The sequence below is a fragment of the Octopus bimaculoides genome, chromosome 2 (genome assembly GCF_001194135.2).
Source record: "Octopus bimaculoides isolate UCB-OBI-ISO-001 chromosome 2, ASM119413v2, whole genome shotgun sequence".
Lineage (NCBI taxonomy): Eukaryota > Metazoa > Mollusca > Cephalopoda > Octopoda > Octopodidae > Octopus > Octopus bimaculoides.
The window spans coordinates 58,608,277-58,635,349 of record NC_068982.1 but is presented as its reverse complement, the minus strand read 5'-3'; the positions used below and the strand labels follow the sequence as shown (position 1 = coordinate 58,635,349).

The window sequence follows — 27,073 nt, the reverse complement described above, 5'->3', positions numbered from 1 at the left end:
GTATGCATATGTATATATGTATGCATATGTATATATGTATGTATATATATATACATGTATATGTATGCATATGTATATATGTATGTATATATATATACATGTATATGTATGCATATGTATATATGTATGTATATATATATACATGTATGTGTATATGTATGCATATGTATATATGTATGTATATATATATACATGTATGTGTATATGTATGCATATGTATATATGTATATATATATATACATGTATGTGTATATGTATGCATATGTATATATGTATATATATATATACATGTATGTATCTATATGTATGTATATATGTATATATATATATGTATGTATATATATATATATATATATATACGTATGATGTTTATAGATATGTATTAATGCCTATCCTAAGATAAACATAAAGAAAACATGCTAACATGTTTCGGAACCATAGCTGTTAATGTGATACCTCACAAGTGAAACTAGAGTAGAGACTATTGCTCTTACACAGGCACACACACACACACACACACATGCACACATATGTACTTTAAATGAATGAATATATATGAACCAGGGCAATGAATAGCTGTATCAGTAGCCAATTGCACTAAATGACTTGTAGTATTTAGTTACAAGTCTATGAGTTCAGATCCCTCAGGGGTTACCGTTCGCTTTCATCTCTCCATGGTTGAAAGAAATGAATATGAGACAAGTACTAGGTTTGATTTAATCGACTGTGCCCTTCCCCTGCAAATTTTGTGGCTCTCCGCCTGTATTAGAAATAAATCTATTTAAAATTATAGAAACACCCCCATGTCTTTGATGAACACATGAAGGAGCTAGCATGTAGTCAGAAGTAGTATGTTAACAATTTAAGTATATATTGTGTAGCATGAAGGCAATCAGATGAGTTAGTTATGGTTGGATTGTCTTTGGTCAGAGACCAGTTTGATCAAACATAAATCTAGTTGGTAACAACGGTCATAGTTCTGTGTTAGAGTACTAACTACCAGGTAGGTCATGGTTTCAAACCCCAATGTAGCTGTATTATAATCCTGATTAAGTAACATTGTTCAGTTGATGGAAATTTAGCTTTGATGAATGGTGTCAAGATGAAATAAAATTTGCTCCTAAGATGCAGTTCGACAAAAGAAATCAATAGAATAAGTGTCAGGCTTAAAAAAAATAAGGACTGGGATCAATTCTTTTGACCAAAAGTCTTCAAAGCAGTGCCCCAGCATAACTGCAGTCTAATGAAAGACACAAGTAAAAGACACACACATACATTGTTGTTGGCCCTCCGTCGCTTACGACGTCGAGGGTTCCAGTTGATCCGATCAACGGAACAGCCTGCTCGTGAAATTAACGTTTAAGTGGCTGAGCACTCCACAGACACGTGTACCCTTAATGTAGTTCTTGGGGATATTCAGCGTGACACAGTGTGACACGGCTGACCCTTTGAATTACAGGCACAACAGAAACAGGAAGTAAGAGTGAGAGAAAGTTGTGGTGAAAGGGTACAGCAGGGTTCGCCACCATCCCCTGCCAGAGCCTCGTGGAGCTTTTAGGTGTTTTTGCTCAATAAACACTCACAACGCCCGGTCTGGGAATCGAAACCGCCATCCTATGACCGCGAGTCCGCTGCCCTAACCACTGGGCCATTACACCTCCACTCACACATACATGTACACACATATTACTGTATTGACCAGACTATCAGATGTTGCTATACATCTTTAAATTTTAAAGACTTTACTTCCCACTGACATGGTTCCAGGTTCAATCCCACAGCATGGCACCTTGGGCAAGTGTTTTCTACTGGAACTTCAGGCTGACCAGATCCTTGAGTGGATTTGGTTGACAGTAACTGAAAGAAGCTTGTTGTATATTTGTGTGCATGTGTGTGTGTGTCTTTGTGTTTGCTCTTCACCATCTCTTGCCAACTGATGTTGGTGTGTTTACGTCCCCGTAACTTAGTGGTTCGGCAAAAGAAACCAGTAGAATAAGTACCAGGCTTTAAAAAATAAATACCGGGATTGATTCATTTGACTAAAAGTCTAATGACAGACGCAAGTAAAAGATACATATGCATGTACACACACACACATATCACTGTATTAACTATCAAATGTTGTTATACACCACTGATCACAATGTGCTTTCTCGCATTGTTGTCGCTTTCGAATGATGCCACCCCACTGGTTAGGTAGACAAGCCAACATTCCCACTGAACAGAATGCCAGTCCATTTAGGATTATCCATTTAAGGCTGAGTGAACTGGAGCAACATGCAATGAAATGATGTACTCAAGAACACAACACATCACCCAGTCCAGGGATCAAAACCACAATCTTATAATCATGAGTCCAGCACCCTAATCAAGTGGAACCATGCAGCTCCACTTTGCAATAATATACTACTATTTATTGAGTTAACAGTAAATATTATTAGACACTGACCAGATGAATGGCTCGGTTCAACCAGTTCAGTTACCAAACTACTGCTTTCATCTGTTGTCATGGTATGTGCAGATGAGATATTTTAGGTAGCAAAAGACCAATGTGACTTAAACTCAAGCCACATGTTCATGTTGCATCACTCAATTTGGACATCTAGCAAGGAAGAGTTGCATTGATCTGGGTAAACCATGTGAGTGGAGAATGATGGTCTTTATCCAAAACTCTTCTTGTGAAACCCTTGAAATTTAAGGAAAAAATGCACTGTAATCAACAATATTGGTATCAGTATCATTGTGGTCGTTAATACACTAGTTCTGCTTTGTTGCTACTCCCACTGTGTTGTAAGGGTCAGTACTATCTATTATTTAACATCCCAATGAGGAATTTGAATAAGCATAGTGTGTAGAACAAGCTTCAAACTAGTCGACCTCTTTATCTTACATTATATTAATTAGTATACAAGGCCTTACTTATCTGGATTACATAGGGATGATGGTCTCTCTAGTTCCCACTGTATGAAGGGTTACAGCATGGATAAGTTAGAAAAAACTAAACAGATATATTCAAAGAGCATAATTGGAAAAATCACCATCACATCTAACCTAAGAATCCCTAAAAAAAAAAAAGATTCTACATGTTGGATGTGCAGCTATTATCTATAAAAAAAAAAGTGGGGATTTGATGGAAAATAGTTGAGTAGGAGCAACCTTCGCAAGATAGAAAAGGGATATTGTATGTTTCGACACTCCAAATAGCAATGGTGTAAAAACTAACATGGCAATAGCATTTCTATCATTATTAGATAAGTATTTTCCAGTTACATAAATTCAACAAATAGCCATCTATGGCTGCTTGGATAACATCACCTTACAGATTATATAACACAAATGAAAGCATATTACTAGCCAATCTTCAACTCTAGTCCACACCAACAGCTAGCTTTTATCTATAGAAGCACACTGAATTACCCACTTCTTAAGACTAATATACAGAACCACAAATGATGTTTTCCTGTGACATTATACTGGACTTAGATAGTTGAAAGCAGATTAAACTAGCATATATTACACCTTCAAATTTAGAAATTTAATTAAAATTACTTACCACACTTCTTAAAATGACAGAGTTGAGAATGATTTTGTGTTTTGTGGCTCACTAGACACAGCAGTCTCAGATATTGGCTTCAAATTTTGACACAAGGCCAAGCAGTTCCAAAGAGGGGTAAATTGATTATGTCAACCCCAGTGTTCAACTGGTACTTATTTTATCAATCCTATAAGAATGAAAGGCAAACTCAACCTCAACAGAATTTGAACTCAAAATATATAGATGGACAAAACACTACTAAGTGTTTTGCCTGGCGTGCTAACGATTCTGCCAGCTTGCTACCTTTCAGCAGCCTTAGATATTAACAAGAGAAGCTTGTGGTGGTGCTTAAAATTAAAAGCCTTCACCTTAACTGAAGAACCAGTTAATGAACTCTTGGAAAATTTCTCACCAAAACAAAAAAAAAGAAAAATATTAAAACTAGTGTAAATCCTAGCTGTCTCCTCTTGAAGCACATCTGCATATTCCATTAGCAAATGAAACATGTGTAATAATGAATAAATAATACCAAAACATTTCCAATTTCCTGTTTTGTTACACACACACACACACACACACACACACATATATATATATATATATATATATATATATATAAAATGGGGAAGGCCAGTTTATGGGATTACCTTAGGTTTCCCATCCATAAAGGGTTTAACTTTATGGCACATCATCAGATCCCAAAACCTATTGGGCCACAATCTCTTTGGGTCAGCTGGGTCATCCCACAAATAATGCGGTCTTTCTATACATCTTTTATTTTTCAAAATTAAGATAAACAAAGTTCTATTTCAATCTAAAATACACTCTCCTTCATTTTCTACACTGCTCTTCCATCTATCTGGTAGACTTGCAAGGCCCTTCTTCCAAAGTTCACTTGTCTGTGATGAAAGATACTCCTCCAGTACTGTTCTGACCTTATCTACAGAATTCTTATTTTTTCTGTCGACTGCAGAATAAATGATAATCAGATGAGGCAATGTCCAATAAATATGGTGGGTGGGACATCGTTTCCCATTCAAACTGCTCCAGCCTTTGGAATGTCATCCTTGCTGTATGTAGCCGAGCATTATCCTGACGAAAGAACACCTTTTGCTTGACACCAAAGATGATTGTTTTTCTTCTAGCGCTGACTTAAGCCACTCAAGCTGCTCACAGTAGATCATCTAATGATTATAAATAGTGGTAGTGGGAGGACGAAAACATCATTGGCAGGAAGGGTTACAATGTGGTTCATGATGAAAATGTTGATGATAATCGATGATTGCAATGGTGATGATGACAATAATGATGACGGTGATGAAGACTTATAGCTGAATGTTTCAATTACACTTTAGAATAGTTCCAGAAATATTCATTGTTGTTCTTGTTTTTATTTTACCTCCACTACTTAAACATAAACTCTCTCTTTCTCTCTCTCTCTCTCTCTTTCTCTCTCTCTCTCTCTCTCTCTCTCTCTCACATACACAAACACACTCTCTTGTGCATATACACACATATGTATGCATGAAATCTGTGTGAACAAGTGTATTTCGCATTTACAAATGAATGCAAAATGGTTAAAGCAGTGAGTTGTGACTTTGTACTGCTATACTGGCATAGATATGAAGGAATTGGAGAATATTTACAGCCAAAGATATATACACACACACACACATATATATATGTACTTCACAGAAATGTTTGAGTATTGAAGATAGAAACATGTTTCTTCCGAAATTCCATGATTGATGGAAATTCAAAATTCTGCCTAAGTCAGCCAAATTATTTATGAGATGTTGTCAACTTTATGAAAAAAGAATTTTCCATCTATACTGGCTGCGAGGAATTTCTGGACTTTACAATTGGCTGATTTAACTTAAGTGTGGCCATAAAGAACTGGAAATAACAGTAAAATGGCAGATAGTTTTGCCGGCCACTTCATTTCTTTGCTTGTCTTTTACTGATTCCCAGTCAAGTTTGTTTGATACGGTTATTATCAAAAATAATCCAACAATTTTATGTGTCTTCTAGTTCTGTTTTTCTGTGTCATTTTTTGTTGTTGTGTAGAAGTTGTTTTGTTGGTGATGGTGGTAGTGTGTTGTTTTTGGTGGTTGTGGTGGTGGTGTGATAGCGGCATTCTTGTTAGTTTTCTGATGTTCTTGTTTGTTTTAGTTCTTGCAAGTTAAGTTCCTTCACTGTTTTAGTGATGTGTTATGTACCAGTATGCTACCCCCCCCCCATTTTGTGTGTAGTTGGAACCGGTGACGGTTATTATTTTTAGGATTATATTACTTGTATTCTTCTTTTATTTCTTTCTTCTTTTTTATAGGAGAGGTTGTGGAGAGAACTAGTTAAATCCTTCATTCAGAACATTTCTCAGGTACATCTTAGATTATATATCATTTTTGTATACAAGCCTATTCAAGCAAATTAAGCTGTTTAAACAAAGAATATTCTTACTGGTTATTTATAAAAACAGTATAATTGTCTTGTCTAGTGAAACTTTTATGACCAGTACAACAAATCACTTCGGTAGAATACAAGCCATGACTTCCAATTTTTTCTTGTTCCCAATTCTTGTCAATTTTGTTTAATCAAAGATTCATTTCTCAATAAAAGCAAGATTTAATCCATTTTTTTTCTCTCTTTCTAACACTTCACTTGTACAAAGCATTTTCATCAGTTTGTTCTTAATGTTCATGCTTATTCGCAGGCTTTTGCTTAGCTCCTGTTTCATAAGAGGGTGAGCTATAAAGTTCATAGGCTGACTATGAATGAACTGTGAAATCTTGCATGCATTAATTTTAACTTTTCATATAACTGTATTGTTTCTTTCCTGGTAAATTGACATCTGATTGTTCAAGGAAGGCTTCAAAAGTAACTAACAGTGACTTATCTTGAAAATGGACAATATTTGGCTTTGTGGTGTTATCAGGTATCTGCAGGAAAATGATTTAGTCCCCAAGGACATTCATACTGACATGGTTGCTACATCCCAGCTTTATCAACAGTACAAAACTTTGGCAGTGGAATTTAGGAGGGGAAGGGCTGGTTATACTTGAAGATGACCAAACATACTTGAAGATGACCAAACATCTGGATGTCCTGAAACCGCCACTACCAAGGCAAAAGATTATGTTCACCACATAGTGATGGATGACAGGCAATTGGCTATAAATCAAATAGCCAATGCTGTGAGCATATCTCATGAGAGAGCTGAGAATATTCTGCACAATGAAGTTGACATGACAGTTCCTGCTTAGTGGGTGCCACATCTTCTGATACCTGATCAAAAGGCACAAGGTTAATCACATTATGGGAAAATTTGACATCGTTTCAGGCAGATCTAGCTGGTTTCCTTGAAGGTTTCCTAACCCAGGATGAGTGTTGGTGTTAATATTGGAAACAATTTTTAAGGGCAGTAGATTGGCAGAATCAATAGGGCATTGGATAAAATGCTTACAGTATTCCTTCTATCTCTTTATATTCTGAGTTCAAATCTTGCCAAAGTCAACTTTATCTTTCATCCTTTTGTAAGGTTGATAAAACAAAGTATCAGTCAATTACTGAATAAATTTAATTAATAATACCTTCCCTCCCTTCAAATTTCAGGCTATGCACCTCAGAAACAATTTTTTCATTTGCATGATTTCACTACACAACCAAGTGCTAGTCTGTGTGCTTTGGGTATGTGCAGTGCTTTGTTTTTCTATGTTCCTATGTGATATGCATGCATTGCCTACTGATACTTTAATGTCACTGGATTTGACTGGTACATATCCAGTCACTACTGTAACTGTATTTCCAGACTTTGGCCCAAGGCCAACAATTTTGGGGGAAGGAGTAAATTGATTACATCGACCCCACTGCTCAATAAGTACTTATTTTATTGATGAAAGGCAAAGTTGACCTTGGTGGCTTTTGAGCTCTGAGCATAAAGACAGACAATATGCTACTATGCATTTTGCTCGGTGGGCTAACAATTCTGTCGGTTCACTGCCTTTATCTTCACTATAATAATGAAAAGTTAAAATGAACTTCAAGACAATTTAATAGCTTAGTTTATCTGTATTATTAATCCATTTCACTCGGTAAAAAAAGCAATATTGGCCTGTTTGTTTTTACATAAACTTATGGCCACAAATTTATGAAGATAGCTGTGTAGACAAATAACTCAGTCCTAGTACAGTTCTTTGATATTTGTTTCATCAGTCTCAGAGGAAGGAAATACGGGTAAATTTTCATTTAATCTGACACTCAATTTAACGTTACTTGCTTTTGGTGGAGTTCACTTTGTTGCAATCATTCAGACCAGATCCCCAAACTAAGGATTATTTTATTCTATTCTTTCTAACAGCCACAAGGCTCCAGGAAGGGATCATGTGTGCTACCTTTCCACCTCTGTCTAAGCAATAAGACAACTGAAATTTGAATACACAATGCAAGAAAATGTAGCTCAAATCAGCAAACAAGGAATCCTGAAGATATCTACTCAGCTTGTTAGAAATAGCAGCCAGATATTCCTCAAATCATGTTGTACTAAATTTAAAAGAATAGATAGGTTGAATAATGTTGTTTTATCTATAAACTATGTTGGTGGTAAAAAAAAGATGACAGAATGGTCAAAGCTAGACTATCTTTGATCATAGTTCTGCTCCGTCAAGGAAACCCTGACAATAAACAATGATGACAATAATAACATAACAAAACGCTGTGAGGCATTTAGTCTTGCAATTTACTGTTTATGAACTGTTAATATTCAAATATTTAAATTAATTTCAAATTGTTTAATCTGTAATGTAGAAAATATTTCTAAGCTAACAGAAAAAAAGAATGTTTTTTAAAAGGAATTACTTGCAACCATTTCACTCATTTTTAATGAAATGGCAAAAAAAAAAAAACATAAAATTTGAAATAAATAAATAAATATATATGTGTGCTTCAACCTACTAAAATTGTATGGAGTGCTTTTTTCTTAAGTTGTAAAGCCATTCACTGTGTGTGTGTGTGTGTGTGTATGTGTGTGTGTGTGTGTTAGGTTGGTTCATAAATAATTGCAGTTTTTATTTTATGCTTCACAAGCATGAAAGAAAGAAGCAATGGACACACAGCTACTGCCACCACCGCCCTCACCACCATACACTAAACCCAAACAATCTTTGAATATGCATAAACAAATTTAAAGAAAGGACAAACAGGAAAAATGCAAAACAGATCTAGTTGCAGGCACAGGCATGATTTGACACCTGAAAGATGTAAATTTGCATGACATAAACAAGAGTATTGACACCAAAAGTAAAACAATGCAATTGATATGTGATATAAGCAATACTACTAACAGTGACTCCTTTGCTAGCATTACAGGCTAAAGCAGATTTTTGAACATTGGTTGAATCCTGCCACAGAAGGAGGCAGAGTTGCCGCATGTCACAAAATGACATCTTACTTGAGAAATTTATCCAAGAATGGCAAGAAAGAAAGATGATATACAGTAATACCTCACTTTACAAGGACCCACTTTACCAGACCCTACGTTTACGAGTTTTATATCAATATAAAAAGGTTGAAGCACAAAATCCAAATTTTGAACAAAGTGCAAAAGTTTCTACCACTCTTTTACTCTTTTACGTGTTTCAGTCATTTAACCGTGGCCATGCTGGAGCACTGCCTTTAGTCGAGCAAATCAACCCCAGAACTTATTCTTTGTAAGCCTAGTACTTATTCTATCGGTCTCTTTTGCTAAACTGCTAAGTTATGTGGACATAAACAAACCAGCATTGGTTGTCGAGTGATGTTGGGGGGACAAACACAGACACACAAACATATACACACACATACATATATACATATACATATATACGATGGGCTTCTTTTCAGTTTCTGTCTACCAAATCCACTCGCAAGGCTTTGGTCGGCCCGAGGCTATAGTAGAAGACATTTGCCCAAGGTGTGGTTGGTAAGCAAGCTACTTACCACACAGCCATTCCTACGCCTACCATAACAAATGCTTGTATGTGTTACTGAGAAATTTATAGAGAGCGAAGAAAAGCTTCTTCTAAGCAAATAACTCTAGACTCGTTTTTTTAGAAAGAAATCTACAAGTCCATCTACGAGAGCTTGTGAATTGGTGATCAGGTCTAGAAGTGATAGTGTGCACAAGTCTAGTGCAAGTGAAAATGATTCAGAAAACAATTATAATAATAATGTTTTTCATTATAAATGATCTTGACATTCTTTTTATTTTACATAAAATATTCTTTACATTCTACTGTTGTTTCATTGCCATTTATTTATGAGTATTATAAATTTTACGGGTAGAATATTTTTCTGGGAATGAATTACAATTTATAACATTGCTACTATGGGAAATTATTGCTCTATTTTACGAGTTTTTGCTTTACGAGCAGTCTCTGGAAACAAATTAACTCGTATATCAAGGCATTACCATATCTATGTTTTACAAAAGCTAGAGTGGACTTAAATGAGCCAAAATAAAGTTAAAGGAAGCTCTTGTCATTGTGTGGTAGAATGTGTTCTCTGTTGATGCAGAAAGAACACATGGGAACATGTCTGGTCTTCAAACTGAGGAAGAAACAAGAAAGCAGACCAATATTTCTTTTATTACTGAGTAAAATGTATTAATCCATATATACCCCTGGTTGTTTTCCCAAAGCAAAACCTGCTTCTACTTGTTTGGATATGAATTCGCCAGGAAGCATCTGACTGAGCATACGTAATGTTCAGTTGATAGTCGACACACGTAGCTAACAGTTACATACTGTCCTTCTTTTCCAGATTGTGAAAGCTTACCATAACATTTAATCTAAATACAAGTGAAATTTTTATGGGCATATATGGGTCAATACCACTGGGAAGCTAAGAAATTAAATTGTCTTGAAGTTCATTTTACCTTTTCATTATTAGGGTGGTGAAGGCAGTGTGCTGGCAGAAGTGTTAGCACTCCAGATGAAATGCTTAGCGGCATTTCGTCTGTCTTTACGTTTTGAATTCAAATTCATGTGATACAACACAGACATTTAAATGGATAGGGTTTTTCTAAGGATGTGGGCAGTACTGGTCAGTATGATCTTTTGGATTTCTCTGGATGTGGTTCTCCTGGCATATTATCTAGATGTTTCTCACATCCCTTTCTTATCATACTTAGGGGACCCACAATAACAGGAACAGTTCTCACTTTAAGATGCCACATTTTTGTATTTCAATTTTCAGGTTCTTATATTTACTTAATTTGTCAAATTTGTTTACAAATATATTTTTATCAATGGGAACACTTACATCTATTAATCTATAAGAATTTTCTTCCCTGTCTTTAATGACTATGTCTGATCAATTAGCCTGGATCATTTTGTCAGTGTTGACTGGAAAATCCCAGAGGATAGTGATATTTTTACCTTCGACGACTGGCTCAGGTTGATGTTCATACCAGTAAGCAGGAGTGCTGATTTTGTAGTGTTTACATATTTTCCAGTGTAAATACTGTCCTACCCTGTCGTGTAAATTTTTGTATTTGTTTCGTGTCAGCACAGCACATCCTGAGATGAGATGCTCTAGCATTTCATCAAATTTATCACAGAATCTATATTTAGGTTATTATTATTATTACTATCATTAAGGCGATGAGCTGGCAGAGATGTTAGCACACTGGGTGACATTGTTAGTGGTATTTCGTCTGTCTTCACGTTCTCAGTTCAAATGCCGCCAGGGTCAACTTTGTCTTTCATCCCTTCAGAGTCAATAAATTAAGTACCAGTTACACACTGGGTCGACGTAATTGGCTAGTCCCCCTCCCACCAAATTTCAGGACTTGTGCGTAAGTGAAGCAGGGTTATTGTAGTCACTTGTCTTTGTCTGTGTGTTTGCAAAATTACTGTAACAGATTTTCACCAAATTTGGCAGAAATACTTGTTGGGTGAGTGGCTCAAACTCATTAAATTAGTTTGATCATCTTCAAAACTGGTGGATGGGTGAATCCAAATGTTCTTTTTTTTTTTTCTGTTACATCTGTATAACTGATAAGCAGGAGAAATAACTGTTGATATCATTTTGTTGAACTATGGATTTGTTTGAGAATATATTTATTAGATTGAATTTTAATTTATCTTTGTGTGCATAACAGGGTATACATTGCCCCTCCAATGCCTTTTTTTCCATTATTATTAGCAGCATTTCACCTGTCATTAAATTCAGAGTACAAATTCTGTTGAGGTCAACTTTGCCTTTCATCCTTTTGAGATTAATAAAATAAGTACCAGTTGAGCCCCCTCCCCAAATTTCAAGCTTTGTGCTGATTGCACTCTCTTTTACTTGTTTCAGTCATTTGACTGTGGCCATGCTGGAGCACCGCCTTTAGTCGAGCAAATCGACCCCAGGACTTATTCTTTGTAAGCCTAGTACTTATTCTATCGGTCTCTTTTTGCCGAACCACTAAGTTACGGGGACGTAAACACACCAGCATCGGTTGTCAAGCGATGGTAGGGGGACAAACACAAACACACAAATATATACACACACACATACACATATATATATATATATATATATATATATATATATATATATATATATATATATGTATATATATATATGCATACATATACATATATACGACGGGCTTCCTTCAGTTTCTGTCTACCAAATCCACTCACACGGCTTTGGTCGGCCCGAGACTATAGTAGAAGACACTTGCTCAAGGTGCCATGCAGTGGGACTGAACCAGGAACCATGTGGTTGTTAAGTAAGCTACTTACCACACAGCCACTCCTGCTCCTATTGCATAAAAGATTATCATCATTATTAAAGTGGCAAGCTGACAGAACTGTTAGCATGCTGGATGAAATGCTTAGTGGTATTTCACCCATTATTATATTCTGAGTTCAAATTATGCCAAGGTCAACTTTGCCTTTCATCCTTTCAGGGTCGATAAATTAAGAACCAGTGAAACTCTGGGGTTAATGTAATCGACCAGTTGCCACCCACCAAATTTCAAGCCTTGTGTTTTTAGTAGAAAGGATTTGACAGAATTGTTAGCACACCAGGCAAAATGCTTAGTGGCATTTCATCCGTCCTAACATTCTAAGTTCAAATTCCACCGTGGTCGACTTTGCCTTTCATCCTTTTGGAGTTGATAAATTAAGTACCAGTTACGCACTGGGATTGATGTAATTGACTAGTCCCCTCCTCACAATTTTCTGGTTTTGTGCCTTTAGTAGAAAGGATTATTATTATAAATTGGAGAGCTGGCAGAATCATTAGCACACCGGTCAAAATGTTTAATAACATCTCATCTGTCTTTACATTCTGAGTTCAAATTCCACTGAGACTGACTTTGCCTTTCATCCTTTTGGGGGTCGATAAAATAAATACTCCTTCATTATTGGGGTTGATGTAATTGAGTTACCCGTCCCCCTAAATTGCGGGCCTTGTGCTAAATTTTGAAATCATTATTGTTGTTGTTATTATTATTATACATGTTGTTGCTGTTGTTATTTCCCCGCCAGTCATTTACTTGTCGTATCTAGATATAATAATCAAAATTTCTTACTTTAAATGAACAAAAAGTAACAACAAAAACAACTCTTATTCATTGTGTCTTTATTTACTTAATATTTTTGTTGTTATATCTTCCTTCAATTTATATATTCATTTTGGTTGTTGTTTGTTTTATCATTATAGTTACTATTATTATTATTATTATTATTACTGAATGTATTTTTAATGTGAAATTATCAGTGAAATGATAAGTTGTTTAATGGCAATTATCTCAGTCATTAAACCGTTCCAGATCAAACAAATTCTCTTCTTAGACCATTCACTAATTGGTTCCAGTGATGTATGTTGATTATCATGACCACCATCCCCTGTCCTTTAGCCACCACCACCACCACCACTACTACTATTACTACTACTACTCCACCACTGCTTTGCTTTGAATGTTTTTCTATGTGAGTCTATCTTCATCTCTACACATAGTAATGGTAGTAACAATAACAATGATAAAGGTAGTAGTAATAATAATGATTATTATTATTATTATTATTATAATATTTGCCACAAGGTAATACATGAGAGGACACTGCAAAAACGTTGCAAGAATGTAGAGGATAGAAACATATACAGGAAAGCAAGCATGGAAGCAATATAAAAGAGGCAATGAGCCATTTTTGTCACTTAAGAGCACAAATTCACTTCTCATTTATTTCTTAATTTCTTTCTACTATAGGCACAATCTTTAAATTTTGGACGACGCCAGTCAGTTGCATCAACTTCAGTGTTCAATTGGTATTTATTTCATCACCTCTGAAAGGATGAAATACTAAATCAACCTCAGCGGAATTTGAACTCAGAACATAAGCTAGAAGAAATGTTCCTAAGAATTTGTCTGGCATGCTAATGATTCTGCCAGCTTACTGCCTTTATTTCTTAATAATCCTTTCTGCTGTAGACACAAGGCCTAAATTTTGGGGGAAGGGGACAGTTGATTAAATTGACCCCAGTGCATGACTGGTACTTATTTCATTGGTTCCAAAAGGATAAAAGGAAAAGTTGACCTTGGCAGAGTTTGAACTCAGAATGTAAAGCAGTCTATAAGGATGTGTCAAAAAATTTTGTCACACCTTTAGAAGCAGTGATATTATGTCAGTGATCTGGTCAAAAAAATGCAACAAACCATTAAGTAATAGACATTATTATCTTCATCATCACCATAATGTTCATTTTTTCCATGCTCTCATGGGATGGACAAAACTTGTTGAGGTGGAGTTTCTGTGACCGGATGCCCTTCCTGTCACTAATTCTCACTTTTTCCAAGTAAGGTAATATTTACCTTTGACGAGATGTTTATATTAGAAGATTGGAAATGAACTGACACCATTTGGGTTATGGTGATACTTATTGGCACTCTGTCGGTTATGATGATGAGAATTCCAGCTGATCTGGTAAACAGAACAGCCTGCTCATGAAATTAACATGTAAGGGGCTGAGCACACCACAGACATATGTAACCGTGTAGTTCTCAAGAATTTCCAGCATGACAGAATGTGACAAGGCTAACCCTTAGAAAAACAGGTACCACTCGTTTTTGCCAGCTGAGTGTCTCACTCAAGAACACAACACACTGCTAGTAGTCAAACTCGCAACCTTATGGTTGTGAACCAACTACCCTAAACACAAAGCTGCATGCTTTCTCATACAAATATCTCAGGATATCAATGCAAGAAGGCAGTAACACACATACACACACACATATATATGACAAGCTTCTTTCAGTTTCTCTCTATTAAATCCACTTCTCCTTTACATCCTAATCTACTGTCTGTATCCTTTCTTATGTTCCTTTTCTTGTCCCTTCAGAGTTTGCTCTGCACCCACCATCACTACCATTTTTATTTTCTTCCCAGTCACTCCCATTTTTATTTTCTTCCCAGTCACTCCCATCCATTCTTATCAAATGCAGAGTAACCATGTATTTGTCCCATTATCATCTATCATAGCATACCCTCTTGATACCTAGCATAAACTCACCTCACCCTTTTAAATACTCTCTTCCCACATAGCTCAGGGATTTTTTTTTTGTTCTTTTCCTATCTTGTAAGTTACCTTACTAGTGCCAGAGGCATATGAAAAAAATTCCCAGTACACCCTGTAAAGTGGTTGTTAGCAAAGGGCGTCTAACTGTAAAAACTATGCCAAAGTTGACATAGAAGTTTGATGTAGTGAAGCTATTCACTGGATCCTGTCAAACTGTACAACCCATGCCAGAAGTTAACCCTCAGCATCAATGAACTGAAAATGAATCCAAACAGTCTTTACCATATTCTGATAGCTTTCTTTTCTCTAATGATGCAAGACACAATTAATATTATATCTGAAAACAAGGTTGTACAAAATAATCATAAAACATTTTCACATTTTCATATCTCTTCTGTGTCTCTTCTATCATATGTATGTATATTTGTGTGTCAGTCTGTCTGTCTCTCTCCAGTTCTGCCATTTCCGGTGATATTCAACGAAACATGTATTATCTGTATCCATACTAGTTGTACATGCAACAGACTGCAATCTTGGCATCGTTTTGCCTCCATTTTTCTGTGCAGTCATTGGTTGAATGGATGTTGTGAGGCAGTATCTTATGGCTTCACCATTTTACTAATGTTAGCTATTTTAGTAGCTTCTTTTATCTTTTACTTATTTCAGTCATGAATTGACCCCAGTACTTTTCTTTTTAAGCCTGATACTTATTCTGTCGGACTCTTTGGTCAAACCACTAAGTTACAGTGACATAAACATAGTTCTCAAGCAGTGAAGGAAAACTTGCTTCCTTCCCTAATGAAATGAAATTCACAGCCTTTAGTAAGACTAGCAAACTTCTAATATCTTATATGAAATACATCAGGAATTCTTAGATAAAGGATAGAGCAGGAAGGCAATGGAATCATTTTTATAACATCTTACCTATCCTATGTACCACATGTGATACTCTGGCAATTGTGCATCATATATGTCATGCATTCCCACTTTGTTTCACCCACCAGAATAACTTGGGACTTAGGAAGGGAAAGCTTTATATAACTCAACATATGAACAGGGGTTAACTATAAGTCTGAAAACAAGCATGGATGTTTAGGATAAACTTATGAAAATGCTTTGGACAGGCAAAAGGTTAAGCAGCATAAAAAAAAAAGGAGAGAATATTACCGTAATTGATAACATATAAGATGCACTTTTTTTTTTTCCATAAAGCTGTCTCAAGAAATTACCCTGAGTCTTATATGCAAAGTTGGGCCTATATTACATGCTTTAATGAACTAAGACATTTTTTCCTTAATATACATTACTGAAATTGGAGTCCATGAAATATGCTCATATGTCTTTCATACCATCAAATGCAGTAGATCAGAATTCAGACAGACAATACAAGATGCTCATAGTTGTCTTCAGGGCATGACCCCTGATTTCTCTACTGTAACATAAAAGCTCCTCACAGAATATTCTGGAACCTTCAGGAAGTTAATTGAGAAGATGCATAATCAAGAATGTTGGCAGCTTTGATCAATTACAAGTGAATCTTTTATTTTCCATATTTTACTTGTTCCAATCAGAGGAAAAAGTAAAAGCTGGAAAATATGCTTTGAAGGCTTTTAGTCAAATCAATCTCAGTGCCTATTTTGTGCTTAAAGCTTGGTACTTGTTCTATTAGGTTCTCTTGCTGAACTGCTAAGTTACAGAGATGTATTATTTACAACTTGGTTGAGCCTTTACCTTATCCACTCAGATCTTAACAAAACGATGTCCATTAGAAATAAGCAGCTGTATTCTCCTTAATTTAAGTCAACTATCTTGGTTTCACTGTGGATATTGATTTTTTTCATGAGCACAAGGCCAGGATTTTGGTCTGACCAAGACAATCGATTATATCAACTCCTATTATTGACTGATACTTTATTTTATCTCTGAAACCACATTATCCAATCATGTCTTTTCTTTCTTTAAAGGCAGCAACAACAAAGTGTTATTTGAAAGGAATTTGGATGCCATTTCTAGCAGGTAAATTGACCATACATAAGTTCTTAATAACCAATAAAACAGTTAGAATCTTTATATACTTCACCCATAAGCATAAGGGAGTTGAAAATAAGACAGTTTAAAAAGTTCAGTGAGTAAGTTAATGGACATTTTCCCATGCTTGAGTGGATGAGATGTTGCTTTTTAAATATTCTATTTTGTTAGAATGATTGTCTTTCAAGCTGCATGTCTTTCCAATTGCTAAATTTGAAGTAGGGTGTAGGACTTTTATCTTGTAAAAATCAACCAAAGTGAATAGAACAAGAAGTGATTGTTGTTGTTGTTAAACCACAGACTGTGGCATAGTTACTGTGTGTGCCATCCAAGGCTGCCCTTGAGTTTACTGCACTCCCTTGCTCTCCATCCCCATTACAGGCCCATACAGCAGACTCAAAAGTGGTGCCTTGATAAAAGTGCCAGATCCTTAACTTTGCTACTGGCTACAGATCAGCTCTGACTGAGCAAACCTATCAAAGACTGAACACATTCCAACTGTAATCATCCCATCTTGGTTTAAGGCATTAGTGTATCTAGGTTTATATTATCTAACATATCTCCCTATTTGTGTAGCTAGCAGAGTTTACTGAATGGTACAATGGTTGTAGCATTAAGGCTTGACATTATAACAATGTGATCAGTAAATTCAGCCCCTCAACCCCACAACAATTGTACTCCCCCACACCATATATGTGTGTGTGTGTGTGTGTGTGTGTGTGTGTATGTGTATGTATAGTTGATTCTGACAAAATGGACTAAACAGAACAGTAGGATACACTTGGATGGATAAGTCGCTGAAGAGGTCACAGATGTGTGACAAAAGATTTCCAGACAGTGGATGTAAGATAAAATAAGAACAATAATAAACAAGTGAAGAATGAATATATAGTATGTGTGTTTATTTGGCAAAAAGAAAAGCATGACCATCATGAAATATAACCCACAATTCCACATCAAGAATCTGGCAAAACAAATTCATAAAGATAACAGTGTGAGCCTCAACCAGGCTAGCAAGACATTGAAAAACACTATATTTTGTTGTGTTGTAATGATCTTTCTAAGACAACTACTCCAGTTCATAAAACTGTCTCTCTCTCTTCCAGAATTTAGACTAACATGGTCACTTATATATACATATATACACACACACATGCATGCATATATATATATCCGAAATTCAATTTATGGTAATGCAGATGTAATTCTTTTTTTTAAAAAAAGCAAGCTTAATTGATACATCAGCTATGTGCCGTTCTTGTGTCCAGGGGTCAGCTTACCAAGACTGCCCAGTTCCCTGCATGTTGTGTTGCATGCAATTAACAATGTTCTTGTCTTCAGTCCATTCTGCAATGTTGTCAGCTGACAAGCATCTTTGACAATCTCTTCCTCTCTCCTCCTCTACTCTTCCTACCAGGATTGTCTTGTTTTACCTAGAATTTGGGAAAGAAATGGATCATTACAGTTCTTGTGATAAAGAAGTATCTTTTCTTTTATATTCTTTGGTCTGTGGCCATGCTGGGGACATTTCCTTGAAGGGTTTTAGTCAAACAAGTCAACCCCAATTGTCAAGCATGGTAGGGGATAAAGACACACACATACACATACACAAATCTATATATAAATAACAGATGGATAATGTGTTAATTCACTACAGCTGTTTCCAATAAATTTTAAATTGATTAATGGAGACATTACGTCATTAGAAAAATCCATTTTCATCAGGTGAAATACATGACCCACAACATTTAGAAACATTAAAAAATCAATGGCATATGCACCTTCATGATTCTATAAGCCTTACCTGGGTCACTTGAATCCTAATCTTTTATATGTATCCACTGTTTCGTTTTTCTGTCGTGTTTTCCGTTCTTCACTATATTCCTCCGCATTACAAATTTCATTTAATTTGTTTCTGCAGGAAGAGCCATTCTAACAATGCGTCCTACCCTAACTCTTCGAAACGCTTAGGTTAGAATGGTGGCAGCTGATGAAGGAAATGTTCTCTATGTGGCCTGTGTGTTTTCTGTGCTCTGTTTTTGTTGTTTTTCCTTTTGTCCACGTTTTTTTGTGATGTCCTGTACCCAGATATACATCTATATATATATACATGTAGATGTAGGTATGTACATACATGTACGTATATATGCATATACTCACATATCATTTGTATTATTAGATATATAGATACATGCACATACACATATATGCATATATATGATGGATTTCAACACAGTTTTTGTCTACCAAATTCACTCACAAGGTATTGGTTGCCCTAAGGCTATAGCAGAAGACACCTACCCAATGTACCATGGGCCATGCTGTGGGAGTGAACCCAAAACTATACAATTACAAAGGAAACCTCTTAGCCACACTGCCCTGCACCTATGAACATTGACCAAATATGAACGTTGGCAGAATTTGATTTCAGAATATAACAAGTTGGAACAAATGCTGTCAAGTACTTTTACTGATGCTTAACAATTCTTATTTCTTTACAAGAGGCTAAACATAGAGGGGATAAACAAGGACAGACAAAGGGATTAAGTCGATTACATCGACCCCACTGCACAATTGGTACTTAATTTGTCGACTCCGAAAGGATGAAAAGCAAAGTCGACCTTGGTGGAATTTGAACTCAGAATGTAATGGCAGACGAAATACCGTTAAGCATTTCATCCGGCGTACTAACGTTTCTTATTTCTTTACTGCACACAGAGGGGACAAACAAGGACAGACAAACGGATTAGGTTGATTATATCGACCCCAGTGCGCAACTGATACTTATTTAATCGACCCGAAAGGATGAAAGGCAAAGTCGACCTTGGTGAAATTTGAACTCAGAACATAGCGGCAGATGAAATACCTGTAAGTATTTCACCCGGCGTGCTAACGTTTTGCTGCTTTAAATGCCTAACAATTCTGCCAGCTTGCTACCATCAATAATGGTTTCAGATTTGGCAGTACAAGGCTAGTAATTTCAGGGAAGGGGGATAGTTGACTTATATTGACCCCAGTATTCAAAATATATTTATTTTATCAACCACAAAAGGCAAATCTGACCTTGGCAGAATTTGAACTCAGAATGTAAAGACTAATCAAATGTTGCTAAGCATTTTGTGTAGCATGCTAATGATTCTGCCAGTTTGATATCTTTGCCATCCTAAATAATGAAAATAATACATTTAGTTGTGTCTAAGGAGTGTCATTATGCCAATATTATTAACACATGCACTGGTTCAATTCCACTTCTTTATTATTAGTCAATTCGTTAAATATCCAACTAACTAATTGAACCAGTGCAAGTGTTAATAACATTGGTATAATGACTCTCCCCAGACACAACAAAATTTGTTTCAACACAAGAATTCATATAAAGAATCTTGCAAACCAGATGCAAAAGCAAAGAAAATAAATCTAGTCTTAAGAAATAGTATTTAAATGATATTTGGATTTCAAAGCAGACTATGTAAATCTTTGTTACAGTTTACATAGCTCTTATTTCCTTTTCTCCTAATGATTAATAACACTTAGTCACATGTATTTATATGTGACAGAAATCCATTTAATCTCAAGCTCAAGACATTGCAACCGAGCCAGCAGTTGTCTCGCTTTCACTTGATTAAGCAAGTAATTAGTTATACCGTTTAATAGGATTAATACCAATGCACTAGCTATGATGAACTAATTAGAAATGGTTACAAATAATATTGTGATAATGTGTTTAATTATTATTATATTCAGTTAATAACAATGGCATTATTAACACTATAAATGCATTACAATTATACATACATACTCATCATCATCATCATCATTTAGCATATGCATTCCCTGCTGGCATGGGTTCGTCTCTGTGTGTGTGCGTGTGCGTGTGCATGTGTGTGTGTGTGTGTGTGTGTGTGTGTGTATGAGTTAATATATATATATATATATATATATATATATATATAGTTTATCAGTTAATAATACATATATATAGTTTATCAGTTAATAATACATATATACAGTTTATCAGTTAATAATACATATATACAGTTTATCAGTTAATATATATATAAGGTCGACTTTACCTTTCATCCTTTTGGGAGTTAATAAATTAAGTACCAATTGCATTCTGGGGTCGATCTAATTGACTGGTTCCCTCTCCCAAAATTTTTAGCCTTGTGCCTAAAGTAGAAACGAATATATCTATCTCTTTCTCTCTCTCAATATATATATATATATATATATAGTTTATCAGTTTACACACACACATATATATGTGTGTGTGTGTGTGTGTGTGTGTGTGTGTGTGTGTGTGTGTAATCAAAATGAAAGTAATTATCAATATTATTATCAGCATGAGTATATCCTTAACAAAATCTTTACAGTGAGAGCGTATAATAGCAACTTAAATTGTTGCCAATGCAGTCATCAGCATCATTATCATCCTTATCTTTGGTATTAACGTTGATATTAATTATCATCATCATCATCACTGTCACCAACTTCATGCTGGTGACAATTAACATCAGTGTTGTTGCAATTGTCACCACCAACACCACTTTTCCAACTACCATCATCATCATCGTCATCATCATAATTGTCAACATCATGTAAGACATTCTCCACATTTTTAATTAATATCGTTTTAAATAAGATCAATGAAATAATCAGTAATGTAATGTAATGTTAATGTAATTATCAGAAAATGCAATTATTTGTTAATGAAATTACCAATAATATAGTGAAAATGGGCTTCAGTCTGCCATCAGTGTGGAAAACCAGTGAAGTTTGAAGAGTCTGAATTCTTTGGAATTTCTCTCAAAAATTAGTATTTCCTTAAGATAACCTGGAGATTAGTTCTTTTGTTCATTTAGTTGTTGCCATGTTCTAAATATTCCTCATATAAGAAACAACTATTTTATTGTAACGTAACCATTTAAAAAAATATTTTGGTGGTCCCTAAAGGAATATTAAACACACATGGAATGCATTCATTCTGACCTATACAAGGAGAAATATTCTGAATAAAAAAAAAATAAATAAAAATAAAAAACAGTGAGGTAGGTTGTTTAACTTGCTGAAGCAGAGATCAAGTTTCCTGCAAATCAGAACCTTCATAATCTTAACCCTTTCGTTACTGTATTTATTTTGAGATGCTCCATGTTTCTTTCAATTACTTTAGATATAACAAAGAATTTAGTAAAATAACTCGGTTATCATGAAGCTAGTGTTAAGAACTTAAATTGTGACTAAGGCTTGGTGGAAGATTTTAATTTAGAACTTATGAAAACGAGACATTTGTACTACAGAATCAGAGCTGGTTTCAGTCGGGTTGGTAATGAAAGGGTTAAACAAGAGAAGAACAAACACTAAGTTAAGTATTTTTAGATTTACTGGAGAAAGGAAATCCATATATTGTCATTGTTGGATTGGTTCTTAGCAAAGATTTTCTCAGCCAAGGTTGATATGGAGCTAAACACCACGGGAAGATTAGAATGCTTATTCTTTTCGGTATGCCTCAAGGCTACAAGGTCATGAATCCAGGGCTTGTCCTCTGGGTTCTGGATGCATTTAAAAGGTTGGGAGTAATTGACACACCACCAGGACAGAATATTACTCTGTCACCAGAATAAACCCTAGCTGCCACTGGTACATACTTTCATTTGGGTAGACTTGCAGAAAGGCAGGTGAAGGACCTTGCTTAAGGAGACAACACATCACTTTGTTCAAGAATCCGGATAATCACCTAACAACCAGGAGCCTAACACTCAAACAGCTATCCTAATTAATTTAAAATTCTTTTCATTTTATTTGCTCAATTTTAATTTATTTTTATTATCATTTAAGACGTCACACAGTATCCAATATCGTGATGTTGATTGAAAATTTTTGAGTCTACCAGGGATTTGTACTATCTGTCAAGTCACAACAAGGACCTCAGACACAGTACTTTATGCAATATGTGTGCAGTTCCAAGTAATGCTCATTTTTGCAATACACCTAGATTGTAGGGTATTTCTAAAGTTTCCAGATGTTTCTTCAGGTTGAGTGGTATTGAACTCAATGCTCCAATGACAATAGGGACAACTTTTGTGTTTGACTCTCATAGCTGCCACATCTTGGCCATCTCAATTCTCAGGTCTCCATATTTATCTATCTTTCTTCTTTCTTTCATGATAATATGTTGATCTCCTGGCACTACCACATCATTTATTAGGTACGCTTATTTGTCCCTCCTAAAGGTTACTATATCTGGCCTTTAGTGCTCTAACCCCATGTATGTCTGAAAGTCAAAGACCCAGAGATTTTTGCCTTTCCCTTTTCTGGTGTATGTTGGTACCAAGCACCCATTACTATACTTTCATACTTCCAGCATAGTAGACAGTGAAAGTTTTGGGCTACCTTGTCATGGTTATTATCATTATTATTATTATTATCATTGTTAGCATCATTATTATTATTATTATGAGAATGCATGGCCTAGTAGTTAGGGTGTTACACTCATGATCGTGAGATCATAGTTTCAAGTGCACTGTCTTCTTGAGCAAAATACCTCATCTCATGTTGCTATGTGTTCACTTTGACACCTGACAAGTGGCTGTTCAGGCAACACCAATTTGATGAAGGGAGTAAGCTAATGTACGGCACATACATTTGATCATTATAAACAAATCATTTGTGCAGATTATTCAGCTAAAGCTGAACACTCATACATCTTTCTTCGACAGGAGAGTACATCAATACTATTATTAACAAAAATGAGATTTAAATGACCACTACAAGAGGTATAGCAATTTAGAAAGAAAAGTTTAGTGTGGTGGCCTAGTATTTTTAATATATAATATGGAAAAGTTATTCATGAAATTCAAATAGATGAATGAAGGTTTGGAGTAAGAAAGAATTTAATGAGCTTGTTCAAATGCAGAAGTTCCTTAGGCTTGAGGTTTTTCTCACAGTAACATTTGACAGCAATGGTTAACTGAACATAGAAATGTTCAGAACGTTGTAGGTTCAGTTAACCTTTCAGTAATCCAGACTTTTCTTTCTTTCTTCCTTTCTTTCTTTTTCTTTTTTTTATTTGTTTCATTATATTTTCATCTACAAACTAGATTTAGATATGCTTTGCCTTGATTTTTGATTTATCAGAATGATAAACAAATAATGCTCAAGTTTTGAGTCTCCAGTAGCATTTGCTCCTAACACTAATACAAGATAGTATTTTGCAACTTTATACTTTAATGCCTTATTTTCTCTTCTCTTGAGTTATAAGTGTTTAAGAGATATACATCTCAGAAACAGTCTGCATCCATTGACATTATTTACAAAACTGAGGGAATTTACCTCTTTCTATAACAGGCATTAAATGTACAGGAATTTCTGGTGCAATCTAGATATCAGCATTTGCTGATTCACCTGTTATCTGTATGTTATGGTGTTTAGACTAGTTCTTGTTCTGTCTGAAACATCCACATGAAGCAACAGGCATTTGTGTGATTTTCTCTGTTACTTGTTTCAACTGATTGATTAAATGAACGTTTCTCCTTTTGCTGAATAATGGTTTGGGAGATTGGCAAGTAAGACTTTAAACTATTGTCTTAACTGTGCCCCAAATTTTGGATCTTGCATAGCAACATTTATTTCAAGAGAACAATGCTTCCTAAATCTAATAATAGAACAAGTTCTAATGATTCCACAACAAAAATTTTCTTTTCTCTGCCTCCAACGCTTTTCATAATCTTTGATTTTTATAATCCTTAAGTGACATAATGGAATAACAAGAGCACTGATTTTTTTAAAATTTCTGTAATTTTGAGAAATTAGAAAATTGCTACAAAAGAGAAATGATATAGCAGGAACAAAAACTTAAGAATGCCATACCAAACTAAGTGTGATTGACTGATTGCATTATTTTGTACAACGATAAGATGGTTCCTAATGATGAAATTAAAATTAAAGCAGAAATTCAAGAGATGGCTAGGCAATGAGAATGACTTCTTTTCTTTAATTTGGCTGTCAAATTATGGCAAAATTAGGCTTTGTAATAATGAAGATTTTCATAAGACAGTAGGTTGACAGAAACTTTAGTACACTGGACAAAATACTTAGCAATACTTCTTCCAACATTATGTTCTAACTGCAAAGTATGTAGAGATTTACTTTTCATTTCATCCTCTTTGGATCAATAAGTAGCAGTTGAACACTGAAGTCCATGTAATCAACTAGAAAAAAGTTCAGGTTGTGTACCTCTAATATAAAGGTAGAAATAACGAGGTCTCTGTCCTAGAGGAATCTTAAAATGAGAGATTGGCATAGATACATACACACGCACCTTCTTCTGCTCTTTTTCTCTCCTTTCTGTCTTTTTCTTTTCTATACTTGTTTCTTTTCTCTCTTCTCACTACTGCTCTTTTCTAGCTCAATACATAACTGGTATGTGTATGTGTGCATCTCTGAGTGCATGTCTGCATACCTGCTTATGCATGCATGTGCACATAACAGTCTTTCTTTCCATTCTTCTCCATTCACTAGGCCAAATGCCAGCTTGTAAATTCAGTTAAACTCAAGTATCATAGTTCGTCTCATTGTCAGAGTCTAATGTTTATACTAATTTTCCAGTTTTCCTGTCTGAGGAACCAACAACAAGTCAGTATATACACCCCTGGAACAGAATAAATGAACTATTGCACAGTGTGTTTTTAGTGAGTAATTTTCTCCTCTTCCGTAGTAGTACATGCACACGCAAATTTGCTGTTCACATACATACATGCGTGTGTGTGTGTGTGTGTGTGTATGTGTATGCACAGTAGTGAAGGTAAAGCATAATGCTAGTTATATTTTAAAAACTGTGGAAAGGCCCTGGGAGAAATATAAATCTGCATGACTATAGAAGTAAAAATAATACAATTAAACAGAAACATAAAGACAGAAAGATAGTGTATCAGGCAAAGAGAATCTAACAAGGACACTATCAAACCGCAAAATATCTTTACAATCTTCTATGTAAATATGATCATCATACAAACATACGTATATATATATATATATATATATATATATATATATATATATATATCAATGTGTGGGTATTTATATGTTTGTGCAGTGGGGGTTATGTCTGTATGGGTGCGCATATGCGTGTATCTTTCTGCATACATATGAATGCAGCTATATTTATTTATATATTTATATACCATCAATATTATCATTGGCGATGATGAAGTTCGTATGTATAACTAGTGTATTAATATATATAAACATACATATACATGCATTCATATAAATATGTACAAACAATGATCCAGTTAGATATATGTGTGCACAAATATGTCTCTATATATACAATTATATACGTCAATATATATTTATACATATACATATGTATATATATATATATATATATATATATATATATGCACATATATAAACTGATGCATGTGTATATACAAATATATACATATCTACATATATATATATGATCATATCGTCAAGCAAGATTACACATATACCCACTAACACCCCCTCACATATGTTAAACTGATAATAATCTTATTACAAAAATATATACACAAACATATATGTATGTGTGTGTGTGTGTGGGTGTGTGTGTGTGTGTGTGTGTGCTTTAGACTGACTATAATCAAAATACAAATATACTCACAAATACACAACACATAGCAACAAAATATATACACAGAGATATTCATATGCATATACGAATAAACAGCATGAAAATATTTGGTCTATATTCATGAATACAGCAGGACGGTGCCATGCCAAAATGTGTTCTGATCCATTTCACAGGAAAAGATATCACTCATTAAGTTTCTCGTATAATGCTAGTCAGGATATCTGTTATCTGTAATGTCTAATTCATGATATGACTGGGCTATAGTGAAAAACTGGAGAGTAATTTGGAAACAATCTGATCAGAGTTTGGACATCATGTTATATATATATATATATATATATATATAT

At 35.0% G+C, this 27,073-nt stretch overlaps 1 long non-coding RNA gene across 2 annotated transcripts in view; it reads left to right on the top strand.

Annotated features, from left to right (window-relative positions):
- LOC128247107 (uncharacterized) overlaps window positions 1-27,073 on the top strand; it is a 108,221-nt gene that overhangs the window by 12,885 nt on the left and 68,263 nt on the right. Inside the window, exon 1 of one of the 2 annotated variants that reach the window (XR_008263529.1) lies at window positions 25,750-25,797. The exons of the other annotated variant lie outside the window; for it this stretch is intronic. This is a non-coding gene — a long non-coding RNA (uncharacterized LOC128247107). Of the gene's footprint in view, window positions 1-25,749; window positions 25,798-27,073 lie in introns of those variants that run through there. 2 annotated transcript variants of the gene reach the window in all.